Consider the following 26,315-nt stretch of genomic DNA (forward strand, 5'->3'; position numbering starts at 1 on the left):
TTTTCCCCTGCGAGCAGTTAAGAGCTGCCTGGGGGAAAAAAAAATGCTGGTTTCCACGTCAAAATCGGCGCCAAAAAACTGAACTGACCCTAAACGTCCTGCTGATCGACAATGGCGCATGTCGATCGGTGCTCGTTTGCCCTATTTACATGGAGCAATGTTTGCCAGTATAAGGACGAATGCTCTTTTTTAATACATTTTTCATCTTGTCAGCAGCCCTTCCTCTGGTTTACACGGGGAGATGTGCTGTTGACAAGCGGCCAGTTTGCTCGTTCATCAGCTGATGTGGTCCGTAGTTTGTATCTGTATTGCTGTCTGGGGGCCTGTATTCATCTCCGTGTGCCACAGTTTTCTCCCCTAGAAGCAATGCCTCTTTAAATGTGGGCTGTATCCATGATCATGATGAATTTTGTTTGCCGTCCTAGAGTATAAATGATTTAATATGATTACATTGGTTCAACTTAGATCAAAAATAGCCCAAACAAAGACAATATAAGATCAGATAATGAATGACCTGCTCTGAGGCCGGTCTGCTTCATGTCAGTTTGTACTGCTATAAATGGCCCGCTGCTTCCCCTGCAGTCAGGCGGCCAACTTGATGGAGATACATGTAGCGATTGGGAAATTGTGGTTTGACAGATTTTTTGCTGTATTGTAGTTGGGTTGTGTCAATAGCTGCGGCGGACTGCCAGCTCTATAAGGTGAACTAGTTTGCGAATTTCCTTAAATGTTTGCAGTGTTGGCCGGAGTAGCAGTTAGCTGCTTGTTCTATTGATCTCTCCTCCCTTAAGTGTCTCCTTCTCTGCTGATAGAATTGTCTGTGTGCGACTCCCGGTGAACTTGCGTTTGCCAACAAGCCGGGCTTATCTACCATATCCTCCTAGGAGGAATCATTTATTCCTATTGAAGCCTGCTCCTAACATTTAGCAGGTAATGAACGAGACATCAATTTACCTCCTTTAATTTCTCCCTCTCCTCTGCTTCTAATGTGCAAACAGACAGGGTTGGTAATCTAAATAATAAGTAATTTTTGGCCATCTGTCAAAAGAAAACTTCAACACAAATTTCAATTAATGGTGCCTGAAATATTTTCATAGCTTCTGTAAAAGCCTCTAATGTGCAGAAAATTCCGGTTGTGCCGCTCGTAATTAGTGTTGCATGTAATGAGAATATGGGCAGTGTTTTGCGGGCCCTTGTGTAACGTTTTGTTATGGGAGCAAAATCTCGATTCGTACACGGCGTCGGGCAGGTTTAATTGTCGGAAGCACTTAAATGTGATTTTTTTATTTTTATTTCTTTGACCGTGTAGATTATTAAATAGGGCAGTTTTAAAGCAAGCTTGTAAAATGGAAATGTAAACTCCCTGGATGTTCGGGTAATTAAGCTGCCTCACTCGTTGGCAAAGAGGGGGCATCGCCTCAGACGAGCAGCACTACTACTCATCTGGTTTTCTAGCTTTCATTCCTCAGAAATTGCTTATTACTAATGTTTTTAATAAAGATGCATTTTTCAGCGGTGTGGTTTTCAGATCAACATCTGCCTGTCTCTTTGGTTTTGCTTGTGATTTCCGGAGAATGGATCAGTATTAAGGTGACGAGTTCTTACTTGTGGCTAGGAGAGGAAGTGGTATTCGTGTTCATGTGGACAGAGTGCCGTTGTAGTCACGATCATAATTTTCTACTGTCTCCCCATCTCCTTAAATTAAGCGTGATTTCCGCTTCAACATCTGTCAGTTACTGGGGACTTTCAACCAGTGGTGTTTTTTTTTTTAGAATTCAGTATTCACATGAGATCAGATTGGGCACAGATAACTACGCTACTGCATGTTACAAAGACTATCGTATGTTTTGAGAACTCCTAAAGTTACAAGGCTGAATATATTCTTGAAACATATCTAGGCCTAGTTCACACAGTTTTTTGGCACTGTTTTTGACGCAGAAAGCGCGTTGGAAACCACACCAAAAAATGTCCGAAATCCCCTCAGATTGATTTCAATGGGAGGCGTTTTTTTTCCCCCGAGCGGAAAAAACACTCGCGGGAAAAAAGGGACCTGCTCTTTCTTCAGGCGTTTGTCACTGACCTCCCATTGACCTCAATGGGAGGTAGAGAAAGCGTTTTTTGTTGCGGTTTTTTTTGCCCACGGCACTCAATGGCCGCGGCTGAAAAACGCGGCAAAGAGTGCAGGCAGGTCAAAATCTGCCTCCAAATTCCTGAAGGAATTTGGAGGCAGATTTTTTCTGCCTGCAAAAAAAACTGTGTAAACATACCCTTCGATTCTTTTCAGCAGCATTTAGAACATGTATCTTTTCCAGAACTAACCGTTTTATTGATGTAGAGTTCCAAATACCCTGCTCACCTAAACATGTTAGAATTTTATCATTGAACTCTGTCTGTCTACAGCCACCACTAGGGGGTGCTTACTGAAGACAGATTTCTACAGCATCTATTGTCAATAATAAATGTCTGCATCTGTCTACTCGGCACAGAATTTTGGGCTTATTTGGATCAAAAACTATAGATTCACTTGTAGGAAAACCTACTTTTTAGTAAGCCATTACTTCTCCTAGTATTAGTGCACATAGAATGCTGAGTAAAGAGGGTTTTACACTGGGCAATTATCAGGCAGACAAGCGTCCATAGAATGCTCGGTGATGATAATTGTCCAGTGTAAACAGGGCAGCGATCAGCAGATGAACGAGCAAACGCTCGATCATCTGCTGATTGTATCGTTTTAAAAAAGTAAAATATTTTTGTCGGCAGCACATCTTCCTGTGTATACAGGGAGACGCGCTGCCAACACGATAATAATGTTTGGGGACGTGTGACAGGAGCAAACGAGCACCGATCGTTTGTCTCGTTGATCGGCGTTCGCTGCACTGGCTGATTTATCGGCCGGTCTAAAAGGGACTTTACTTTGAGGGTAGGTTCACACGACTGAAAATCCCCCGAAAAACGGCTGAAAATATGGATGCTGGACGCCTCCAAACATCTGCCCATTGATTTCAATGGGAAAAACGGCGTTTCATTCAGACGGGGCGTTTGTTTACGCAGCCGTTTAAAAAAACAGCGCAGAAAGAAAACTCGTAAAAAGAAGTGCGTGCCACTTCTTGAGCCGTTTTTGGAAGGGTTTTTCATTCGGTCAATAGAAAGACCGCTCCAAAAACGTCTGTAAAAAAAACGCTTGATGCTTAAAAAAAACGGCTTCAAATCAGAGGCTGTTTTCCCTTGAAAACAGCTCCTTATTTTACAGCCGTTTTTTGTTTAGTGTGTGAACATAGCCTTAGGATTTGCCTTACTGATCTGCTTTTCATTAATATGTGAGATACTGACATGCACGTGCAGCGTTCTGATGGCTTGCAGGGTGCCGTGCATTGTGGAGCGGAGATGACGGGCGCTGAGCTGGTAGGTCATATCTCTGACTGTAGATAGGCCACTGTCTGCTTTCAAGGGAAACCAGCAGGATTTTGAAAGCAACTCTGGATATAACAACTTATTATTATCAGTACAAAATCAACTTCTGTGCAAAGTTACCCATAATGTAAACTCAAATGGTTTCAATTCAATCAACAATTGCATAAAAAAATATTTAGTCTTTGGGTATTTGGGATCGATCGATCGATCGTAACCTTGAATCATTTATTCCAGCCTGACTTTCCGTTACATGGGACGTTCCGTTACCTCTAGCTTTGTGACTTGGAAGACAAAATAACCCACTGTTCTATAAATATGTTGATAGATAGTTAGTATGGAACTTCAGTAAGGGCAGAGTATGGGCAAGCAGCGCTAATCTAGTCAATCCTAAAATGGGATCCTGACCTCTAATCTCCTTATGTACTCCCAAAGCTTTCCTATTATCTGATGTATAGTAATCCTCTGATAATTCAGTAGTATTTCATGGGTGCCGCAGTACAATGAGTGACCTGGTTGGCTACATTGAAAATACACTAAAAAAGGTAATATTTCTTGTAGACAGATACAAATAACAATGGGAAGGTACAAAATACAATGTTACAAACGTCCGTGGGAAGGTTTTTCTTGATTTTTTTCCTTTAATGTTTTGACCATAGTTATGACTTGAGGCTGAGAATAATTCATTGCTTTGGACCAATGGAACAAATTGCCATTGTAGCTATTGATTCAATAGAAAGATTTTCAATTTTTTTTTTGCGTTGACTAAATTTTCTTATTGTATGTTCACATGGCACATTTTCAATTTTCTCAGAAAATCCGCAGGCAGCAGAACCGTGTGCGGATTAGCCTCATTGTAATTCAATGAAGCAAATCCATTGAATGTTATTGCGTAATCTGCCGCAATAATGTACATACTATCGATTTTAAAATCTGCGTTGCATTCATTATTCCACACTGATATTTTCCGGAGTGCTCGTATTGGGTGTAAAATACCCTAGTCACGTGCATTACAGGTGGAATGTTAGACCATCGTAAATCATTGTAAAATTGTGTTAGAATTTTTACAATTGGTTATTTACAGCAATTTACCTCCATTTACTTGTTGTCGTGTAGGCCTTATTGGTACTTTAACAAACCGAAAACTAAATTGCTAATGTGGGCATCTTCTGACAATAAGGTTCGCCACCCCTGTCTTGGTACATGGTCTTTTTTTGCAATGTATCCTGTACTCCACCATCTCGCCCTCACATCCAGCACATTGAAGTCCTTTTTGTAGGTAATACATAATCCATAATTGTGAGCCTTGCGTTGCATATTTCTCTCGGCTCCCTGTAGACTTGTATGGTAAAAGGAAAGGTATTATTTAGCGATGTAGAGCTACATTAAAGATTCCTCTGGGAAACCTCTTGTGCGCTGCAGTTCTGAGATGGCTTTTATTTACATTTTAACCTATTGTTTACTTTCCACGGAGTCGAGAGATAATTTGGTTTGAACAAATTCCCAGTTTAGACTTAGTTGCTGAGAGAGAGCTGTTTGCTTTGCTTCCTACATTCTGATATTTTGTGTAGCTTTATCAAAGAATGATTAGAATCTCCCATTCTGCTGCCATGTGATACAGTAATTGGTTAGGTGTTAATTGATATCTGCCTGTGGGCATGCAAAATTTGTAGTATGTAACATGTGCCTGAATTCCAATCAGACTTGGAATGGTTTATGAATAGGCTAATAAATATCTTTGGGGGATATATAAATTTTGAGGTGGTACACGTGAACATATTGGTTCATGTGATAAGTGGACACTACACTAGCTCTGTGCACATCACGTTTTTGGCCTTTGTTTAACTTTGGATAAGCTCCCAACTTATAGTATACCTGTAACATATACATCAATCATAGACTCCAATGTTTTAAAAAAAAAAAAAAGCCGTATACCACGAGGTATATGTTTCTTTGCGGGATCGCTCAGGATGGAAAAGCTTAGTCTATGCATTTCCATCTTCCAAAGAAAGGTATACCGACGTAAGCCAGCCCGACCAAGGCCAAAAGGACATGCTTTTGGCTTCCATCGTGCTAATGGAGCCCTATGGACGTGTTAAGCGTGTACGTTGGGAGCTTTTCCTGGATACATGCTCAACTTTTGCAAGAACGTGATGTGCACATAGCCTTAGTCATTTTTAAGGGCTAGACTTGAACGGTTTGCCATGAAGATGTAGGTTCATTTCCCTACCTTAGAGGCTATGACCAGTAGCAGTCGGTAGTAGAGACAGTGCTGTATTTCCACTTGGTGATGCCCCATTTCTGCATTCTGATAACTTTGAAGGACAGCAGTGGAGGAGTGAAGACCCTGCATTTGCCCTGTATGTCCACTAGAGGAATGCTGGCCTATTTGGAATGTATTCTAAAACCACCTTTACTGCATGGCATTTGATTAGATTGACCTGTATTTGGGAATTGCTTTAAATGCAGTTCCCTGATGTACAAGCATTGGTTGGCTTATTGTGATCCTACCCTTTTAAATATACGGTTTCTAGTTATATCCCTCATACTTTGAACACAGAGCTGCAGTGTAGATTGGCTGCGCAATTGATTCCGTCAAAACAACGGAACCCTGTCACAACGGTGACCAACGGAAACCATTAACAAAGTTTCTGTCACCATTGAGATCAATGGTGAGGGAAACGGAAGCTAAGGTTTCCATTTGCCTTTCCGTTGAGGGGTTAACCTGACGGAAACCTCAGACGGAACCCCTCAACGGAAGGGTAACGCTGATGTGAACAGGCCCTTAGCGTAGCATACTAAAGCACAAGTAAATGGCTAGCCCTGGGTTTCACTTTATTGTAGATTTCCTGAAATTTTATATAAATATTTACTATTTTTAAGAATAAAATTAAAGATCACAAAAAAAAAGCAGGATGGGGCAAATGCATAGAGCTCTAAAAGGCACATGTGGCAGTTTAACCTCTGGTTAGGGAACACTGTGAACCCAGCGTCCTGCATAGAAGCCCAGGTTTGATGCTTCTTCTCCAGCAGTTATCGTGAGCCATTAGTAGTAGTAGTAAATGCTGATGACCTTTAGTATTGACGTTACATTGATGACAGCTTAAAACAACAGAACTGTAAATTGCCTGTGCTTTTTCTCCAATGTGCTCATTTGAATGACTATGTAAATTTTGTCTTGCTTATGCAAAGTATTCCATTGTTTGCAGTAGTGTGTTTATGGAAAGAACACACAAGCAAAGTACAAGGGGAGTGGTGGCCTTTTCTATTTGAACAGCACTAACCACATTGACTCTAAAGCCGAGGCTTGCTCCCTCAAGTCTAACCAGAGACACTTTACTGATCACTTCATTGATTTCGATCCACTTTAAGGCTTATGTTTTTTATGACCATCCCAAACTTTTTTTCTTTTCTTCGGTTTTCTTTTTTTACCTCAAGCCACTCGGCCTACTGAAAAGCAAAATAAAATTGGAAATGTTAATGTGTGGCAGACAACCGGGAGAGAATGAAGTCACCATGGTAACAAAGCTACTTTCTCGATGCTTTGCTAAGATATAGCTGAACTGGAAGCAGATGTCTGATCGGAGTATTTTGCCTCCTTCAATGTAAACAAATAACTTGAAGGCAGGTGTTAGAAATAATATGGAAATCCTATTAAGAGGCACTGGGTTCCTGTCAGCCAGGAAGCCCCGACCACAAAGGCGACTGTTGTCTGAATGAGCAGCAAGTCATTTCTCATTAGTGCTTTATCTTTTCCCAGGAAATGGCTGCTGCCTCTCTGTGTTCATTCTCTTGCAATCTGAATGTAAGATGTTATTCATTCTGCTGTCACTTCCCCCACCTCCCTCCCCACTTTGTAAAAAAAATGAGTATGGTTAATGCCACCTAAACACCATAAATATATAAATAAATATGCATTGCTGCTGAATCTACTTACAATAGTGAGGTTCTTACCGCACGTTTTGATCAAATTGTGTGAGCACACCTGCCACGACAAGGCAATCTCACTTATAAGAAGGGTCCCTACACTAAACATACACCCTATTCTGGGTCTGAGCCTTCAGAATACACTTGGGGAAGGCAGGAACCAGCTTTAAGCTAATTAAAATCACCCTAGGGCAGAATGGGAGGAGTGCAAAATAAAAAAATGGAGGGTGTGTGTGTGTGTGTGTGTGTGCAATTTCAAAATCACGATTGGTTGAACATGTAACCTTGATTACGATTATTTGGACCACACCCCTTTCTACATGTCACACCCCCTATTTGCATGCTACGCCATTGAAATAATATTTTTTCCCTGAGCCTGCTGTATACTACTGTATATAATATACCCTTGACACTGCCCCTATAGTTGCCCTCCACACAGTATATTGCCCCCACAGCTGCTTGCCAATAATGCCTGGAAAAATAATATACATACTAACGACGAGTGAAGGAGATCCCTCTTCTCCTCTGGTCTGTGCAGCACGGTGCAGACAGGCGTGATGTCATTGTCTCACGTTACATTGTGAATGGTAGAACAGAGACCTTACAGTCCCCCTGCTCTACCATTGGATTCAACTATCTGCATCATAAAGATGCAGATAGTGCAAACCGGGGAAAAAAGAATTGATAATACCAAAATTTACAAGAGGACGTTGATTAATTGCGCTTAATTTAGATTATTTTTCAATTTAATTGCCCACCCCTAATAGATCTATCGATCTATTGATCTGTGTATATAATCTATATGAAAGCATCTAAAATGTAGTTTGACATCTTTTATTTTACTGGTACTGTATTATTATAAGGGAGAAATTATCATGTGGCTTATTACAGCTAGAAGTGGTATTCCAGCTTATTAAAAGTTGTTTTTTAGAAAAAAAACAAAAACACAAAATGTAGGTTTGTGTGTGTTCTCCTATATTTCATCTAATTTCTGTAGTTAAATTGACATAATCTTAAACTGGGAACCTATTAGCTGTCCTAGCGGCTACACTTTATTTGTATTATTTATTTGTATCCTTAGCTGGATTTTTCGTTTGAGTATATAGGATATTGCGTTATGTTGTGAGCATGTAGTAGCCTGTCTTATATGTGTATATTCAAATTGTAACAGTCACTTATTCCGGATGTTAAAGACTCCATTTTTCTATATACACAAGACGTGGATAGCTAAGCTTTAATATCATAATTCCGTGCCTCTGTACCGATTGCCCCCCCCCCCCCCAGACTTGCTCTATAAAGCTAATAATGCGCTCACTGGTGGTCTCCTGTTGCCCTAGCAACAGACCAGAGGGCACAAGGTATGCGAAATGCATGAACATCTGTGACTTATTTTTCACTTCTCAAACGTTTTTATTTCTTGGCACTGATTGGGCCACTCTGGCTTATGCCTGTGACATTGTGTGAGCAGGGATTTGCTGTAGAGCTCCCCTGGGCCCTGCCCTAAGTGGTTGGCAGAATGGGAAAGTGAAGTGAGATTTATCCAGGCAAGGCTTTCGGTGGTTGAGGGATTTGGCCTGACGCTACTCTCGGTGGGATGTTACTAGCTTGCGATTGCTACACAAGAATATGAATAAAAAATGATCTGGTAAATCATGGCATTATTGGGTTTATTGGTGTGCCGTAAAATGAGTAATCTAGAGGGAAAATGGAAGCAATCGCATATGGGAGTCGTACAATTAGTGGTCACTTTTTTCCTTTTGGCTTCCAGTTGGATGTATCTAGATGTAAGCAATCTGAAATGTGTGTGTGTGTACCTTAGACACAATATATATATATATATATATATATATATATATATATATATATATATATATAATCTCACACACATAACAAGAGTATCTGCATTAGATGCTATATCTGGTGGTACTTCTGTGCTCCAAAGCATACCTAAAAATATGGTTTGTGCGTTGCATTTAGCTGTCACGTTTGTACGAAATCAAGACCATTAAAGGAAAACCAGAAAATGCCATTTAACGTTTCCTAACCAGTCCGGCCCTTACCAATTATTTATGGGAACTCTAAAATGTATGACGACTGGGACACCCGTTGATGCTGAGAACTAGGGTCTCGGTATTTGTAAATATATTCAGCATATTTCCTGACCCTGTATTCTGTTGCAAGTTTTGACAAACCATGTAGTACATGGTGTGAGCTGAATTTCTTATGTGTTTTAGCCACTTTTTCCACCTACCGCCGATAGTTTTAAAAAGTATTGAAAGAAAGGGGTTTTGCAAATTTGTAAACGGCACCAAATTTATTGAGGTAATCCTATTATGAGGCCTAGTGGCCAAAGTAAAAATCTGCAAGATCTCCGGATTATTTTTTAATATAGTTAATTACCTGGGGGAAAAAAAAATATGTATAACAAAAACGTAATTTGAACCATGTCATTTTCTGATGACACATTTACTATAATTTAACAAGCTGAAGGGCAGATAAAGGGGTTTCTGCCCTCCTTGCCCCTTTTTTAGTCACATTGAGAGGTCATTACATCTATACAAGATCTCATATCGTTGGTCTTAAAATAACGAATATGACCTAATTTATATTCTCCCACTTTTTTTATTTTTCATTAAATAAGAACATCAATTTACAGAGAATAGCCATGGATGATAAACAGTATGTCATTGCACCATGGCGTTATGGGTCCAAATTTCTGTCTGCCATTTTTTTCTTTCCTCCTTGTATGTATTTTTGGATATGCGTCAGCCATTATAACTTTCACAGGGGTTAGTAGCCAGTTTTCCTGAATAGCAAAACCGCTACTTGTGGGTAGAGGATGTAGCCCTGCATAAAGTACATTTTCTCCCAAAGGGGGTATTCTGAGTATGGACCTTCTTGGGTTTATTGGTAGGATTATAGCTTGGACCTGATGGACTTTTTTGGAGTTGTTTTTCTACTATGTAACTATGGGTATATCCCTACGATATTTGTTTTCCTAATGCCCCATAGGCTATAGTGGAGAATGCTGTGTAGCTTATTCTACCCTGCCTTTCCTCCCCATTGCAGCGGTACAACATGGGACAAAGGACCCCTGTTCTCCATATGGTTAGAGGTCCCATCACTGGGACTCCTACCTTTTCAGACAAATCTCTATTTAAGGTTTGTAAATCTTTTGGTCAAAGCCTAGATTTGTATATTTTGCAGAATCAAAATTTGACAGAACAATTTATTTGTGTTTTTTGTCATCCAATTTTTATTTGATGTGCTCTATTTGAAATCTTATCAAAGTGTGTATGCAGTCATGTATATTTGACTATTTCCCCTTAATGTCCTCCACAGAGGATGTTTTTACCTCTCTCCGTAATGTAATCGAGTTTAATCAATACTATATGTCTGCGTTCTATAAGATCTGTTGCTGAGCTCCGTCCTCGGTGTAATGTTCGTGAATCGGGATATCTTTCTCTGTGAAAGTATTAGTGTAGCTTAAATGTTATCAGTCTTCTCTTTAATAAAACAAGTGGTTTACTTTGGCAGAAATGGGATGCATAGAAGGATAAGTCATGTGTATCATATTCTTTCTGCTGCATGCGATGTCACTTAAAAGGTTACTTGGAGGGCAAGGGATAACTGTGTTTGATCGCAATTCAAATAGTCATTGGTCATTAAATCACTTGGCAGAGTTCTACTTTTCAGATGATGTTGCAGTCTGGCTGTTTGTAATGAGCTCCGAACAGCCAGATCAATGAGAGATTTGACCTCAACGTTAATAACTAGGTCGCGTCACTTTAAATGTATGGCTGTGCCCCAGCTGAAATGATTTCCTTTTACATTCGATAACCACTTTTGTGCCCAGAGATGAAGAAGAACTTTGGTGGGTAATGACTTTTCTTCAGATATATATATATATATATATATATATATATATATATATATATATATATATATATATATATATATATTATAATATAATTTTTCCATTAGATTGTATGAAAAAAAATAAAAATCCTATTTTTTAATAAATTTTGAATAAGGTTATGGTTAACATGTTTGATCTACCACATGAAGTGTAAGTTGGAAAATTCCAAGCCACCTTCCTTTCCCATCCTTGAATAGGAATGTCAGTGCTTGTTAGAGAAAGGCGTGACCAGTAGGCTAACATTATGGCCCACATGGAGAAGGTATGATAATGAGTAAAGGGGCCAACGTGAGTTGGTGTTATCTCTCTTCCTCTATGGTATGTATTCTATTTAAAAGTATGTACACTGTTCATCAGGGTTTAGTTTATATATAGGCATAATGTACATAAAAGGTTGAGCAACATTGTAAATATGTTACTATTCTTATCTTGTACTGACGGTGTGTGAAGGCCCTTTTACAGCGGCCAATTATCGGACAAACGAGCATTCATATAAACGCTCGTTCCCGATCATTTCTATGTGTAAACAGGGCAACGATCAGCCGATGAACAAGCAAATGCTCGTTTGTGGGCTGATCGTATCGTTTATACAGCATGAAATATCGTTGTCGGCAGCACATTTCCCTGTGTAAACAGGTAGACGTGCTGCTGACATGATAGCAATGTATGAGGACTATACTAGCTCTTTTTGGAAGGAGCAAGCGAGTGCCAATCAACAAGCGCTCTAGTTGATCGGCGCTCGTTTACTCGGGCCGTGTAAGAAAACCCTTAGGCTGGGTTCACACAGAGTTTTTTGCGGGCAAAAAAACTGAATTTTGAGGCAGATTTTGCTCTGCTTGCACGCCGATTTTCGCTGTGTTTTTCGCCCACGTGCAAAAAACGCAGCAAAATATGCTTTCTCTGCCTCCCATCGATGTCAATGGGAGGTCAGAGACGTAAACGTCCCTTTTTTTTTCCCCATTGAAATCAATGGGAAGCATTTTCAGACGTTTTTTGGCGCGTTTTCCAACGCGGTTTCCGTGTCAAAAGACTGCGTGAACTGACCCTTAGTCGGTCTTACAGTCTAGAACTGCATTCAGTTTTTTTTTTATGTTGGAGACCGTCAACAAGCTTCTTACATTCCTAGATTGCAAAACATCAGAACAAGTTTTTAATCTCTGAAGCCTGGAGAAGTGTAAATGCTGCTCTCGACTATACATACAGTTTTGGAAATGCACCTGTATTAGGCCTAATTCACACGAACGTGCCCGTTTTGCGCGCATAAAAAAAAACAGCGTTTTCCTCCGTTGCGGTTCTGCGTAACATCAGTATATTGTGCTTGTCAGTGGTTTTTACGCGCGTACGTAATCCGTATGTCATGCGTTTTTTTACATCCGCAAAATAAACTAAAGGAGGTGGTTTTCCTTTTCTCATCATATCTTTAGCAACTGTTGCGTGAATCACGCACCGCACACGGATATGCGTCACACGCTGCGTGAAAAACATTGAAGGCCTGAATGGCCCCATTGACTTGCATATGTCTGTGTGACGTGCGTTATTGTCACGCGCGTAACACGGACGTGAAACCCGCTCAGGTGAAACTGGCCTTTATACAGGTTATAACTTGGGATCGGTGCAAAACTATTAAGATAGTGGGGGAGATGTATCAAAACTAGTGTAAAGGAAAAGTGGAGTAGTTGCCCATGTCAACCAATCGGGTTGCTGCTTTCATTTTCCAAAAGGCCTCAGATAAATTTTTCAGAGGCCTTTTGTAACATGAAAGCAGCAACCTGGTTGGTTGACATGGGCAACTACTCCACTTTTTCTATGCACCAGTTTTGATATCTCCTTTTAATGCATTTACAAATTGACACAACTTTTCATATAGTTTTAATTCTATACATGAACTGATGTCTGAAGGTGGACATGCTTCTTAAATGAAGGTGAACCTACAGTATCGTAGGGAATTGCAGGCATAACCATTCTCTAATCTTTACAAACAGGTGCTTGAAAATACATATGCAGCACCGTACAACACTCTGTTTCCCTGGCATTGCCCTTTGAATACATAAACATTGTTCTATGTACATAGGGTCCAGACTACAAGTTGTAATGAAACTACACTGTGTTTGCTGATGGGATGAGTGGGAAATCTCTGAGAATTGGTCCACCCCCTTCCCCCAGCTGCATGGCTGTATTATTGGAAGTCTCAGTTGCTATAGGGAGCCATACTCATTGCACTATATAATGTCCTTACTGGTTATATGTGTACATTCACCAGGTCTGAACCCTTTGTGGCAGGGCAGTAAAAATACACCTTGGGCTTCGTTCACATCTGCGCTAGGGTCCTGTTCCGTCGCAGCATTCCTTTGGAACAGGAACCTGACTGCCCCAAACGGAAACCAAAGGTTTCCGTTTCCATCACCATTGATTTCATAGTGACGGATCCGGTGCCAATGGTTTCCGTTTGTCTCCGTTGTGCAAGGGTTCCGGTTGCTATTGATTCAGTCAAAACGACGGAACACTTGCACAACAGAGACAAACCGAAACCATTGGCACCGGATCCGTCACTATTGAAATCAATGGTGACGGAAACCTTTGCTTTCAGTTTGTGTCAGTCAGGGTCCTGTTCCGACACAAAGCTCAGACGGCACGTTGGAACAGGACCCTGGCGCAGATGTGAACGAAGCCTGCGTCACGAAGGCCCCTGTAGACTCCTTTCTCCTGAGAGCCTGTAAACTTCTTGCCAATGAATGTAGTTCTTGGAGTTGTGTGCAGCTAATGGTTTAGAATAACTATCTATCTTTACTGAGCCAACATGTTTTTAGCCCTGTGCTTATCCTCCTCACCCTCTTAACCTTGTCAGTGAGGAGTCTGAACAGACGTTGAGCAGCTGGAATGTGAGTGAGCGATTCACACTCGCACCAGTCTGTTTGTAGTGGCTTGTTTGCTTTTGATTCTTGTTGAGCTGTTGACAAAGGCTTTAGGTACAAATGGGAACAAGCTGAAATGACGCTGTGCCAGCAAGGCCTGGCGATAGATAGTGGCCTACTTTCATTTCCCAACTGTTGAAAAGAAAACACATTGAAGGAGAGCATCTTGTCTGCACAAGGCTTCCTTATCTTCCTCTTCAGTGGATATGATAAATTCATGACGCCCAGTCAGGCTGTGCTTAATGTAGGAAGAATAATTAATCCTTTTACTGGCTCCCAGCTGCCAGGGTAATTGAGATCTAAAAATCCCTCTCTGCCAGTCCCGCTTATATGCTAATCAATGTTTCCTCAATTACCTGAAATGCTGTTTCCTTTTATCACGTGGCTCATTTCAGTTTATTGACCTGTGATGTCATTAAGCAGTAAATCATTATTTAACGGCGGAGAAGTCTGCATATATTTGTTAGGACGCATAAAAAAAACAACCCTATCCGCGCCCAATAGAATGTTCTATGAAGCGACAGAGGCAGATATGCAACATTTTAAATATCAGGTTGTACATTTCATTAAGGCAAATGTTCTCTAATTTACTTAACCAGAATAAAGGCTGGCTTTCCCCGGCAACAAATACTATAGGCAGTTGTCAGAGTAATGAGTGACTAAGGATTAAATGAAATTGTATACCCTGAAATAGAATAGCCATTGGAATTAGAAGTCATTTACTGGAACATAATTTAATTTGCATTAAGGGAAACTGTTTTCATACAATAAACTCAGAATGCCTCAGCGGTTAGGAAACAAAAAGGGAGGGTAAGGAAAAAAAAGCACCTAACGTTTGGTAATTGTCTGTGGCACTTAGAACACGGCTTTTCATTATGGAGTCGGAGGTTGGAGCAAGTTGTGTGTGTGTGTGTGTGTGTGTGTGTGGCACTCATAACGGCTGGACATTACTGGATTGTAATAGGTTGAATAGCGATTCCCCAGTCGAGCCAATTGTCAAGTTGTTAAATGGAACCGGTCACCTGCATTTCACCTATTAAACCAGCAGTACCTGGTGGAAGTGGGTGGGAAATCCTTTTTATGTAACCTATAATGGTCTTCTAAGTTAGTTCTGTACCTTTTTAGTATTCCGTTTTTTTTAGTGTTCTCGTGTCATATGCTAATCTTTGTTTTAAGTGTCCTCAAGCCTTTCCAATTAACCCCGCCTCCTTACTTTTGATTGACAGCTCGTCGCCTCCCCCCATCACACTCAAAATCACACGCGTGTGCGTCAGTGTTTTGTTCTGGTGCATGCACACAACAGCGGCGCATGGGCAGTAACTAGATTTGAGGACAGGACACAGCAGGGAAGGGTTACGGACCATACGTGATGAGCGCATACACTCCATCTCCGATGAGATTTCGGCGCAGGCTAATTGTCGGCGGTGGTTGGACATAAGAAGAGGAATGAACGAGACTGCCGGATTATTACCATAAAGGGTGCGAATGTTTGCAGACCGTTATTTACGGTTGGAGGACGAGTTTAGGAGAGGGGATAACGGCAGTGAACTCTTGACAAACAGCCAGCGAGGGGTGAATAGAAATCAATAGGTGAAATGGTGGAGACTGGTTTCTTTTAAATATTAATTTTTGTTTTTTATTTCTGTTTTAAACTGTAACAACTGATTGGGATTCCATTAGTTTCCAGGAGGGTTGTCGTCCAGATTTCTCACTCTAGAATGTTAAATCTGTCTATTTATGCAGCGCTACTGTAAGTAGTGGATGTATTGCTGCATAAATTACCAGAACTCACATTCAATTGTCTGAGAAAGCTGGATGAGAAGCTTTGTGGCAGCTGCTATATTGGCTGTAACCCAGCTTTCCCTGAAACCGGTATAGCTGAGAAACCGTTGAATAGATATATTTTTATATATAATAGGAGGCTCTAAGGTTAAATACGTGGAATACACCTACTAAACTAGACATCCATTGTTAGGCTTCCTTCACACCTGCATCGGAGGCTCCGTCAGGGGTCTCCGTCGCAGGTCCGACCGGGATTACTGAAGACAATAGTACATCATGCTGCGCTATTGTGTCCGGTAAAATCACGGACACCCACATGGAACCTGATGGAACCTTTTAAAGTCAATGGGTTCCATGGGCCGCTGGCGGTGTCTGTTGTGCAACGGGACCTTGCTTCCATTATTCCCTTGTTTCCATTATTCCCTTCTTCTGCTCCTCAGAACGGAGCAGAATGTAATGTCGCAACGCAGATGTGAATGAAGCCTTAGGCTAGATTCACACCAGCGTTTCCATTTTGCGGCCGCAAAAAATGGATACGTTTTTTATGCTTTTCATTTCCGTGTGCCATCAGTATTTGTTCCGTGTGGCAGTAGTTGCTGATATCGGTGTCGGTGCACATTTCTTTCTTTTTTTTCTCTGCGTTTCAAGGAACTGGTGTGTAAATCATGGACCAGACACGGATGTGCGTTCGAATGCTGTCCGTTGTTTTCACGCACCCATTGACTTTAATGGGCTGCGTGGCGCGCAAAAACACACAAAAATAGGACCTGCAATAAGTTTTACGCAGCAGACGCTGCGTGAAAAACAACACGTCTTAATAGACCTATGTAATTCAATGGGGCTGTGTGACGGCTGTTGTTTTAATGTCCGTTACATGGAAGTAAAATACGCTCGTGTGAATAAGGCCTTGCATCTAGACTTCTTGTGGTGCTACTGATTGATTTTAACTCTTGAGCGACAGCTGCCGTCAATGTAATGTACTCATCTGGGCTGTAGATTTAATAGTTGAAATCAGTCAGCAGTGCTACAAAAAGTCTAGTAGCTGTGGGCTCGGCTGTATGGGAAAGGAGTACTGGGAGCTGCAGACAATGGAGGTATTCCCTTGGTCCATAGTGGTAGTTGTACAGTTCATGAGCTCTGTTTCCCGGTGTGGCGCAGTTCTTGGGCTGACACAACACGGCTCATGTGTTGCTGTAAGGAGCCTGAGGTAATGGCAGCATGGCCGCTTCTTTAATTTCACTAAAATACTTGAGCAGATCTCATAGCCGCCACAAAGCTCTGAGCAGAAAGGCTCGGAGGAGCAGTGTCAGCTTAGTGTGTTGCCACCGGGGAACAGTGTGTGTCCTGACATGTCTGGATAACATGGCACAGCAGCTCATTGTAATGTGATAGGCTTAGCTTTGTTCATGTTTTTGAGTGTCCTTTTGACACCGCTAATGAGCGAGAATATAAAACGATACCATATTGACAAGCTTGGTCTACTCCCCGAGTAAATTGCACACGTTATTCGAGACGCTTGGATAATTCCTCCCCCCCGCATTTAATTGCTGCTATGAAAATTCTGAATAATTTTCTAGGCTTCTCTAGGCTGGCGCATAGATTGCAGATGCAATACACTTTTTACAATGTACCCATCCTCCCTGCTAAGTGGATGTTCCTGAATTACAGGCCTTCAGTCTTCTGTTGCCTCCCACATCTCATATTAAAAGACTGAAAGATTTCGGGTGTGTTACAAGCTGCCAGTTATGGAGTGATGCAATATCTCTGCTATATTGTATACATTGGAAACGGCGGTATGGGAATAACCGAGCAATTAGTGTATTATTAAACAAGCTGAGGTTCGAGTGTTTTACAATTTATTGCATGTGGTAATACAGCCATCTTTTCAAAGTGACACGTCCTACAGAGTTTGGTAATGTTTTATTTGCTTAGGGATGGGCAAAACGTAGTGCAGCCATATTGGTTGTCACCTTCCAGATTGGTTGTCACCTTCCAGATTGGTTGTCACCTTCCAGATTGGTTGTCACTTTTTGAATTCAACACGATTGGTGATAATTCGGGGACCCAAGGAATAAGCTAAAATATAACATTTAATCAATCATATAAAATAGCGACAAACGTTTATACAGGAAACTTGCTCCAATTTAAAAATACAAGGGTAGTGATCCTCTTACTGTAGTTTAGATGTAAACTTTGTAATGTATCTAACACTTGTACAGGAACCCTATCCTAATAGTCAAATAACGATTTCCTTTTATCTAATAATCTATCTATTAATAAAGTCCCTGAATACCTCGAAGGTATGGGCTACTAAATGGTCGCAGTCCAGGATGCCAGACAATCTGTCCCTACAGGCTCCACAAATGTAAATGTGATACCGATCCTGTTAGACATATTTCTATGTAAGAAATGAAGCAAACCGTAAAATGTAATTGGACCTATTACGGTATACCAAATCAATGGGCTCCGTCAGGCGCCGATAATCTTCGCTGTTCAACGGAACCTGCGCTTCCGGCAGCGGAGCAGAACGGAATGCCGAACGCAGATGTGAACAGGGCCTAACACAGAAAATGTTGGTGTATGTTTTCTAGAATAAATTTGTCCTGTATATTATTATGTATTAAACCATTACACTTTCTGGATGGACATGAGCCATCTCTCTACGTGGTGGTAATGCCGTAGGCTTTCTTTTTTTCCCTGCGTTGTTACAATTTCTAGTGTTATTTTATAAGTACAGTGGTAAAAAATGTACTCATTCAGCTCGATCTCTTTACATTAAACTTAATAACCCTCTTAATATTGAAGTGCAGCGTGCATTGAAATTTCAAGTATTGATATTGCTGTCCCGCTGTCTCCGGCAAAATGTAATAATCTGTTCTCCCAGGCATTTACATCTTGATGGCTACATTAACCATGTAATGGCATAGTGCGTTAATGTTTTGTCACTTAATTGAATTACAGACAAATCTCTCTGGATTTTAGGGTTAAAAAAAAGGGTTTGATTTCTGGGAAGTTTACATTGAATGAATGTAGATACTCCTGTTCCAGGTCATCACGGTCATATGTACATAGGGGCAGCCTGTTCTATTTGGATCTTTCTTTCTAATATAGAACTTTAGTAGATTTCATGTAGTCTCAAACACAAAGGAGATGTATCCGATTCCACCTCATTTTTCAGAGGCCTTCTGGAAATTTAAAGCAGCAACCTGATTGGTTGCTATGGGCAATTACTTTTTTTTTGCACAGTTTGTAAAATGTATCCCCTGATGTACCCGTGCCACGGTGTAGTATATATCGGAATAGGGCTTATTTTTCTGTATAAGCTGGTCACGTTTAGTCTAAATGTTTAGGACTAAATGCAAAGTGCAATGCATACGAAGTGCAACGTCTAGGTACATGGCTTATTTTTCAGTAGATCTACTACACTATGGTGGCTCCTTTGTTATACCCAAAACGATTCCTGTAAAACATCAGATATTTCATGCAACAGCAGCCAAGTAGATACTTCATTTAATATCACTGACTAAACACACTAGGAAAATCACCAAAAAAACAACAGAATTTCATGTAGCGTCACTGAGGGGCAAGGAGAGGACAGATGCAGGGATTTCTATTCATGGAACTGCAGTTAAACCAAGTCAAATGTATAATGACCAGTTTGTTCCGTTTTAATAATATCCATGTTTTATTATATGAACTCTTACAATTTGTAACCTTTTTTGAGGTAATGATTGCAGACGATGGCCATTATACTGCCAGTTTTGGTGCTTCTAAATGCCAATACTGGAAGGGGTTGTCCGCTTTGGAAGAATGTCCCCTAAAGATCAGCAGATCACTGTGGGGAAATGACCAGGGGTATTTAATGTGTATTTTTCTTTTAATCCGCGTCATTATAGCTATAAAACATAAGTGTTAACATTATATTCCGTGGACCGTACTAAAATCAATGTATACAGTGGACTTTCTACTGTGAGCAGGTCTTAGGCCTATGATGACCATAGCGACGTTCTGCAGGATAAGAATTTTGTCACAGAGATTGGTAGCATAATATGTATACGGGCTGTCGGATATGGGTCATGCTTGGGAACCAGTTTACTCAGCAGATTTTCATTTTGCTACTTCTGCATTTTATGTGTGGTATGCTTGCAAAATTCTCTGGTTACTTGTTTCTGCTTTCTCGTCTTCCATAGTTTTGTAGTTAATTGTAACGGTATAGGCAGTATTGGTTTAACTGACTATATGTCCTGAAGAGCTGGTCACACGAGGAAGGTAGAAGAAAAATCTATATATCCCTAAATCATTTGCTTACAAACACCAATTTCTTCGTAAGCCGCAAAATGGCAGCCCATTAATCCTGGCCTTACTATTGGAGTGTGTATGTAGGGTTACTATCTCGCTCTCTTTATTTGGGCGGAAAATTGATTATAGCACATAATATATTGGATAACACGAGTGCTATACGCCTTTTGTCTGCTTTTAGCTCAGATTGTTAACCTAACATTGTCGATTGCACTGTATCCCATTTCTTCTTCTTCTGCCATCTTATGCCCCGTGCACACGACCATAAAAAATTATGGAGCATGTCCTACTTTTTGTATTTGACGGGCCGTGCTCCCATACTTCATATGGAAGAGCAGCCCGAAGTTGCGGTTGGCGGCCGGCGGGTTGTGTTCATGAGGCCTTACTTCGGGCAGTATGTGAAGTGCTTTGTTGAAAGCCTGGCAGCCTGGTGCGGTTTTGAGACTGTTTTTGTATATATTTTCTAAATTCCGTTTTCTTCTTGGTTACCTGAATCTATAGTTTTCTGCTGTTCTCTGGAGGGTACACATTTGTTAATTCCATGTGTTGTGCATACCTATTAGTCCTGAACTATGATTATGTTGTCTGAATGGCACCATGGTTCTTTTCCTTTTTCTACAACTGAATGTTATGCCATTTATTTGGAGATTGGGCACTGATGTCCACTATGCAGCCGCTTACGGCTTTGCATCCTATATGTCCCCAGGTTCTTTACAACATAGTTATAACCTTAAATGCTCATATATCGCTGTTGCTTGTGATGAAAGTGTATCATTTTACACCTCATTGAATAGTGGGAATAAATATGTCTCTACTTTACCTAGCCACAGCAACTACGTTCATGTATTAGGGTTAGTTTTACTGTGGAAAAAGAGTGCATTGAGACCTCCTATAGAAAAACTGTATGAGAGATCCGCTTTAAACATTTTGTGGGGGGTAATATATTAAACAAAAACATGACTATGCAAAAGTGATGGTCCTTGCCCGGCATGGAGAGGTTTCCTGCACACCAGCTGTAAGGATCGTCCTGATGGAAATGTCGATCAGATCCTTGGCCATGATTTTACAAACCACCGATCGTTCATCGATGGTGGTGTTTGACGACCCTTTAACAATGATTCCTGTGCTAGGAATCTCATACAAGACGTGTATGCCTACTTGTATGTAGAAGTAAATACTCTCTAGCACTATTTGTTTAAAGAAGCTTGCAACCACCTGTAGTAATCTTTTCGGACCACCCAGGCTAGTTAAGCAGACTTCAGCTCCAATTCCCTTTATCTATTTCACTTCCTCTTGGTGATCCATTCGCCTGCATTCCTAATGGGATAATATAAGCTTACTTTGCCCATATCAAGAAAGCTTTTGTTGAGTAGGCAATGGGATTAGATGTAGCATTACGAACCATAGACCCGTGCCTAAAGGCAGAAAAGGATCATTTTAATTGTATGGGAGTGAGCTGGAGCGCCACTGCCCCTTCAGTCAGCTGATCGGTGGTAATGACAGGAGTCCGAACACCACCGATTTTTTGATGAACATGTATCTTTAGGATAGGCCATCATTATTCTCTAGCACCAGATAACCCCTTTTAAGGTAAATGTTTTTAACACATTGTGTATGTCCAATCTCCTTGGACATGGGTTTTTATTACAAGTGCCCTGAACACCAAGACTATTACATTGGCTTTTTAGTGTCTTTTATAGGCAACATTTACAAGCTTATTCTGTGCTCCGCTGTACTTAATGAAGTACGGCATATATTGTTTAACAAATTGGAAGTGGTCAATTCACCGTGATGTTTTATCATGTTAAATGGAGCATAAGGACTTCTTTCTAACATGTCAAAGTCACAATTTTTTTTTATTTTTTTTTTTTAAGTGAAGCAATTTGACATCTACTTTTTTTTTTTTCCATTCCATTATGAATAATGTTCTCCGCTGAATTATGTCACCAATACTGCACTTCATTACACATCAAAATTATTTTATCGGTTTTGCAACTTGTAGAGGAAAGAGGCAGAACAAAACGGTTCAAGGAATGCAATGCTATAAAAAGTGAGCACCGAAAAGGTTACAATGGCCCAGCTATCAAAGAGAAGAGCAGGGGGCAATTTTAGACTCTATTGTTACACCTATTGTAAATGCATAGTGGTATGTGTGCACCACTACTGATTACCACTAGCAAAACATTTGTGGTTTTCAATTTCCATAATGGCGGACTTAAACCATTTACTGCGGACAATCGGCAGAAAGAACCCTGACTGAATGCAGGTGTGCGTGGAAAAGTTAATTACTTGAGGACATTCTGGACTCCTTTCGGTCTTTGTCAAGTGCAATTGCTGTCGTAATTGGGAAAATTGTTCATAACTAACAACAAGCTTGTGCCTGTGGACATGTGCCAATTGCTTGCATCATGAATTCACTGCTTTAGTCTAGTTCAGAGTATTATAGGGTTTAATCTCTGCATTGTTGCCGAGATGTGTTGGTCTCAACCTATTAATAAAGTGGGTGATTCTGCCAAAGAAAATCGCATGACACAAGAATCTAGCCTTAATGTGATTTGATCCTAAAATATATATTGGACAACCTCAAAGGTTGCATAGGAAAAAAGCTGCCAATCAACAGCGGGTAGATGGAGCTAGCCGCAGCTCATGAATATCGAGGACTGCATAATGCACACTATGTAGTCCTTGATATTCATGAGCTACGGCTAGCCCGGCCCACCTGCTGCTGATTGGAAGCCTTCTCCCTATTTCACAGTATGGTGAGAAAGCTGCCAATCCGTGGCCGGTGGGCTGGGCTAGCCGTAACTCATGAATGCGGGCTGCAGGAGAAAGTGATTTTTTATAAAAACTACTGATCAATGAAAAGCAAATAATACCGTGCTGGAATCGGGGTCTTTGTCACTACATTATGCTTCCCTCAGGGCAGCATAAACTTTGAGACAGATTACCTTTAAGACACTGTTCACATTAGCATCATGGATTTCTGTATATAACAAAGCCATGAAAGCTATGCCAAATTCACCTGTTTGTCTTATTTTGTTTTATTTTTTTGATGGCAAGAGTGACAGCCCATAAATTGTGAACAGAGCCTAATAAACAGTAGATCTACTAAATATGGTTTATATATTACAACCTATATGCTGACTAAATGCTGATAGATATATATATATATATATATATATATATATATATATATATATAATTTTACAGTACTGTGCATCATTTCCACAACTGCCTCAAACTTTTGCAAAGTAAGGATGCTTTAACAAATAGAAGTAGTTTTTTTTTTTTTTATCAATTAACAAAATGCGAAGTGAATGAACAGAAAAAAAATCTAAATGAAATCAATATTTGTTGTGACCTCCCTTTGCCTTCAAAACGTCATCAATTCTTCTAGGTACGCTTGCACACAGTTTCTAAAGGAACTCAACAGGGAGGTTGTTCCAAAAATCTTGGAGAACTAACCACGGATCTTCTCTGGATGTAGACTTCCTCACTCTTCATGTAATCCCAGACAGACTCCATGATGAGATCAGGGCTCTGTGGGGGTCATATCATCACTTCCAGGCTCTTTGTTCTTCTTCTTTACGCTGAAGATAGTTCTTAATGACATTGGCTGTATGTTTTGGGGTCGTTGTCTTGCTGCAGAATAAATTTGGAGCCAATCAGACGCCTCCCTGATGGTATTGCATGATGGATAAGTATCTGCCTGTATTTCTCAGCATTGAGGACACCATTAATCCTGACCAAATCCGCAACTCCATTTGCTGAAATGCAGTCCCAAACTTGCAAGGAATCTCTGCCATGCTTTTCTGTTGCCTGCAGACACATTGTACCGCTCTTCAGCCCTTCGGCGAACAAACTGCCTTCTGTTACAGCCGAATATAAAAATTTTGACTCCTTAGTCCAGAGCACCTGCTGCCATTTTTCTGCACCCCAATTCCTATGTTTTTGTGTATAATTGAGTCGCTTGGCCTTGTTTCCAAGTTGAAGTTATGGCTTTTTGGCTGCAATTCTTCCACGAAGACCACTTCTGGCCAGACTTCTCTGAACAGTAGATGGGTGTGCCTGGGTCCCACTGGTTTCTGCCAGTTCTGAGCTAATGGATCTCCTGGACATCTTCCATCTTCAAAGGGAAGTAAGAATGATGTGTCTTGGATCTGCTGCACTAAGTTTCCTTGGCTGACCACTGCGTCTATGGTCCTTAATGTTTCCCGTTTCCTTGTGCTTCTTCAAAAGCGCTTCAACAGCACTTCTTGAAACCCCATTCTGCTTTGAAATCTTGGCCTGGGAGAGACCTTGCTGATGCCGTATCTTGTGTCTTGTTGCTGTGCTCCATTTTGCCATGGTGGACCTGTGATGGAAAACGGTCTTCCACAACAACACCATTGTAGCAGAGTTTGGCTGTTCCTCACCCAGTTTTAAGCCTCCTGCACAGCTGTTTCTGTTGCACTTAAAGAGGATCTGTCACTAGTTTAGTAATACCAAATCTCCTAGCTAATATAATTGGCGCTGTCACACTGATAACGCTAGTTAAAATTGTCTCAAGTTTTTTTTTTTTTACTAAATAAGCAAATGAGGCTCTACTAGACAAGTGGGTGTCAACACCAGCGATTCTCCTGAGGTGGAGCTACCTCACAGCCTCGGATGCTGTCCTATGCGCATGAAGCTGCTTCACACACAGTATAAGAGACTGAAGCTGGAGGGAAGGGGGATCACTTAAAGCAGCTATATCTCCGGCTGTGAACCAACTATGAAAGATGAGATTAAAGTCTTTCATATGGCACCAGTATCTCAGTTCTAGCTGAAACAACCGGAGGTATCACCAGTTGAAAACAGTCGGGAATGGAATCTGTGTACTATATAATCACACTGTGTTGCTGTGCCGGAAAGAGGAGAACTATATGACTGATTGGATGGCGCCATGCAGAAAACCTACACCGCCCAGAGTGAAAAGAACGAGTAACCTGCCATTTGGCAAGTATAGCCAAATTAGCATATTTAGAAAAATGTGCGGAACTTTGCAAATAAACGTTTTTGAAAAATGGCACTCTAGTTATCAGCATCATATCGCCTATTACAGGGGTCTCAAGCACGCGGCCCCTGAGGCTGTCCTCTGCGGTCCGCGGGACACAGAGCTGCTAATACAGGCTCTGCTCCGGGACACATATGGACACACGATGTCTGGAGCTTCCCTAGCACGGAGTCCTGGGCTGAGCGCTAGTATAGGCTTTTCTCCGGGACTTTGTTGAATTCCCAGGCATCGCTGTCCATATATGGATACGCGATGTCTGGAGCTTCCCCAGAGCCGGAGTCACGGGCAGAGCGATAGTATAGGCTCTGCTCCGGGACTCTGTGGAATCCCCTGACATCGCTGTCCACATATGCACAGCGATGTCTAGGGCGTCCCCAGAGCTGGACAGTGATGTCAGGAGCACAGCTGGAGTCCCAGGCAGAGTGCTAGAAGTGGCTCTTCTCCGGGACTCCAGCTCTGGGCAAGACCCTGACATCACTGTCCATATATGGCTCTGTGGCACCATCTACAGAGGGCACTGTGGCACCATCTACAGAGGGCACTGTGGCACGACCTACAGAGGGCACTGTGGCACTATTTACAGATGACACTGGCATTCTCTACAGAGGGCACTGTGGCAGCATCTATGGATGGGTGTGTGGCAGGATCTACAGAGGGCTCTGTGGCACTATTTTAAAAGGGGCTGCCCAATCTTGATATTTGTGTGGCTGCCAACGGAGCCGCCGGCTGCATTTAGTGACACTTAAACTGGATTGTTGAAATGTGGCCCGTCAATTTCGATTTTTTTATTTTTTTTTCCTATATGAGCCCTACTTACCTGGCCGAGTCTGAGACCCCTGGCCTATTAGATCAGTTGGGTGATAGGGCATTAATAAACTAGTGACTGATCCTCTGTTGTGACTGTTTTCAACATACATATGAAAATTATGATCATTATCGCCTGTTTGTTATAGTTGGTTAATCATACCCCTGCCTATAATCCTACAAAATCCATGACTTTGCAAGTGTACCTAGAGGAATTGATGCGGTTTTG

The 26,315-nt window shown here is 41.2% G+C and overlaps 1 protein-coding gene across 6 annotated transcripts in view; it reads left to right on the forward strand.

Annotated features, from left to right (window-relative positions):
- Positions 1–26,315, forward strand: part of LOC142652695 (transducin-like enhancer protein 4) — a 110,763-nt gene that overhangs the window by 54,120 nt on the left and 30,328 nt on the right. The gene's annotated exons all lie outside the window — the stretch shown is intronic.

This window comes from Rhinoderma darwinii, chromosome 1 (assembly GCF_050947455.1).
Source record: "Rhinoderma darwinii isolate aRhiDar2 chromosome 1, aRhiDar2.hap1, whole genome shotgun sequence".
Taxonomy (NCBI): domain Eukaryota; kingdom Metazoa; phylum Chordata; class Amphibia; order Anura; family Rhinodermatidae; genus Rhinoderma; species Rhinoderma darwinii.